Source organism: Pongo abelii, chromosome 5 (assembly GCF_028885655.2).
Source record: "Pongo abelii isolate AG06213 chromosome 5, NHGRI_mPonAbe1-v2.0_pri, whole genome shotgun sequence".
NCBI lineage: Eukaryota > Metazoa > Chordata > Mammalia > Primates > Hominidae > Pongo > Pongo abelii.
The window spans coordinates 28,542,347-28,545,813 of NC_071990.2; the positions used below are offsets into that span (position 1 = coordinate 28,542,347).

The following is a 3,467-nucleotide window of genomic DNA, read 5'->3' on the forward strand; positions in this document are numbered from 1 at the left end:
TTGGGAAGACTGAGTGAAGGATGCAAGTTTCTGTAAAAATGAAATTATTTTAAAAGTAAAAATTAAAATAAAAAGAAAAGAATGAGATAGACCTTAGGCTAGTCAAGTTGCTTACCAAAGGTCCACATTTGGTAGTGAAGGATCCAGGACATGCATACAGAATTTGTCACTGACAGCTCCATGCTCCTTTCACTCCTGTGCACAGTCAGTCACTTTATTGCCAGCCTTTTCTCTGCATTTATATGTGAACAGATTTTTCTCTGGTGTGACTTGATCCATTGAATGAGCATTGCTTTCACTAGAGGGAGGAAAGCATCTTTGGATTGAGTTGAGAGCCACTTCACTTTTCAATCTGTGGTCCAGTACATAAACTTAGAAGTTATTTGCTAAGTTTGCACAGAGACTGACTCAGCACTTTGCTGAGCGTGAGGGGACTGCAAAGCTCTTTTAAGGCTCCTTAGATAATTCACCCTGGGGATCAAAAGACCTTGGAGGACTTGACTCCAACCTCTCTTATTTTGGCAGCTAGGAACTTTATATAAGAAACAGAATAGAAAGCTAAACTTTCCAGAGAACTCCCAGTAAGCACAACTAAATTCTCATTAAAACATTAGTGAATTCATCACCATTAAGTAAAGAGAAAGAGGATAGGATTATTTCTTATCAATCAAAAATTAAACAAAGGCATTGATGTACTTGTCTGCTGAAGTTTTACTCTTAAAACATCTGGAAAAGGAGTCATTTGTGAGCAATAACTCCCCTGAGGTTGCAGATATAGGCTTTTTCTCAATTTGGGGGGTTTTCCCCCTAAAACTTGATGCCAATTCCTTTTAGTTATTTCTTAAATTTATACTTTCTCCACTTCTGATTATGTTACTGGTTATCTGCTTTTCTAGTTAATTTTAAATTTATTTTCCAAAAAGAACACAATAAATGGGAGAATACATCTCAAACCTTATATTTTTTTCTTCACTCATAATTTTTGAAATGTGTTTATGTTCAATTACACATGGATTTTGGTTGCTCTTAATATAAAATTAAAACTCCTTGGCATGGCCTCTAAAATTCTGACACAGTTTGGTCCTATCCTTCAGCATCCCATCTCTCAGGCTGCTTGCCCATGGCCTTCCCACTGTACTCACACCAGCTTTTTTCCAATCCAATGCACCTTGTCCAACTTCCTCTGCCTGGGTTTTCCTATGCTCTGTCTCCCTTTCCTACACTGTCCTCTTTCTTTGCAACTGAAGACTCTCCTCTTATCTCCCTGATGAAACCAAATCCCACCAGTAGGTTCTAAATCACAGTCATTCTTTTTTTGCAGCACTTATCATAGCCACAATGTTATGTTGGTCATTATATAAATGACTTCTATCCATTCACCCACCCCCAACTAAGCTCTTATCTCCTTTGGGATAGAGACCAGGCCTGTTCAGCTTACCTTTCCACACCTTGGTGTGAGTAGGCATAGAATTAATAATTTTGGGAATGAATGAGGTGATGACTAGAGTTCTGTAATTTTCACGTAAAACAGATGAAGGCATATCTTCCACTGCTTGAAGTTAGCTTTAAGAGGTGTTTATGGACCACATAGAATTCTTTTCAGAATTCACTTCAGTGATCTCACACCCAGAAATATAACTTTTTGAAACTGGCTTGCTGGTTCAGAGTCATAACACCCCTGTTGGGACATCTGCTTCTAATAACCCACTTTAAATCAACCAAGGGAAGGGAGTGATAGTACTATAAAAATCAATGTCAAGAAATAAAATATGACCCCTGTCCCTAAAACAGCTTATTTTTTCTGAACATTCATTTGTGATTTACTGTTTATTGATTTATGAAAGTCATGGATTTTTTTCAGTGGCACATGGACACCCAAGAACTTAAGGAGGTGAGAGAAAATCTCAAAAGAATATGCAAAATTTGTCCGTAAGTCTGTGTGTATGTGTCTGTGTGTTTATAGACAAAAGTTTTTTTAGATAATGTAATGAGTTCATGTGTCATACAATTTGAAGAACCATTATTCTAAATCACACTGGATACTGTTCGTTTTTATAAATAATATTATTTGTTACTTAAGACTTTGACTTAAATAACTTTGACTTAAGTAACTGAGAAATAGTGGATTTAAATATTAGCTTGATTATTTATCAGCTGTAAGATTTGGGCAAGTTTATTTCCTTTTGATACTTCACTTTTTATCTGTAAAACTGGCATAATAATGTTTACTTCAGTGAATATTCTAGGAATTAAAAGCATGTGAGAAAATACACAAAGTGCAACTTAGTAAATGTTCCATAAATTGCAACTATTTTTCATCCATGTGGACTTTAAGGTTACCATGGAGTTTGAGAAACCAGAAGAATATATTTTTAATGTTTTGAATGAAAAGTTTTACAATTTTATTTTAGAGATTTTTGATCCGTGATTGAACTTGAACCCGAGTTTGGTGAAATTCCAATATAACTGTCTGAGACATCATCAGAAACTAATAGTCTTTGAGGATGCAGGTGTAATGAAGAGAGATTGGAGAGATTAAAGCTCTATGCAGTGGATTTGATATTGTGATTAAGGATTATAGACTAAAAATTGTGATAAATTTACAAAAACAGACGGCCCTTATTAAAAGGGGAAGGAAAAAAAACACACGTACCCTAAGGCCCCGCTGGGATTCGAACCCAGGATCTCCTGTTTACGAGACAGGCGCTTTAGCCAACTAAGCCACAGAGCCAGCTGTGCAGACCCTGTGGCTTCTTTTGTGACCGAATTGCACTTAATTAGGTGACAAATTACGTTGCCATGAACAGTTACTGTGTTTTCGAATACATCAACTTTGCAGTAAAGGCAGACTCCTGAAAGGAACTTCTAGAAATTAGACTCCCTTCGAGTCCAACGAAACACACCCACACTCACACAATCACTTAGAAAATGTGCTTAGAACAATGTCAGCGCGTCCCAGAGGGCAAATAAAACCGTGAAATCGGCGAGTGGAGATGAACCGTGTTCCCAGCGGAGGAAGAGGCATCGGTCTCTAGACGTGGCGAGAGCGGTTTTTACATTCCATGGCATTGTGGTGATTTCGAATCATCAAGTGATTGGATTCTAAAAGTGGAGTGAAAAGCTTTTCTAGCAAAACAGATCATTCAGAATTTTCATCACATTAATGACTTTTCTGACCAATTAGAAGATAGCACACGGATGCGCTGAAAAACAAAAACTGTTAACGCGTTCAGACTCTCCAAACAGGGGCCAGATCACTGCTTTAGAGAAAGTAGGCGACAGCTGGGAGGCGACCTGGTCGGAGCTCACTTAACGGTTTTGTATTTCAAATCCAAAGAGCCTTTGCCTGGTCGAGGCTTGTGTTCCCGCGGCTCCTGAGAGGGGGCACAGATGGAAACCAGAAGGGGAGGCGTCACCGGACAGGGTCTTTCCTAATTCTGCCTTCCTCATTTTGGTTCTTCAAGCTT

General features: G+C 38.2%; 1 non-coding gene across 1 annotated transcript; it reads right to left on the reverse strand.

The window, feature by feature from the left end:
• Positions 1–2,657: 2,657 nt before the first annotated feature.
• On the reverse strand, positions 2,658–2,731 carry TRNAT-CGU (transfer RNA threonine (anticodon CGU)). Its single transcript has one exon. It is a non-coding gene; the product is annotated as a tRNA-Thr (tRNA).
• Positions 2,732–3,467: the final 736 nt, after the last annotated feature.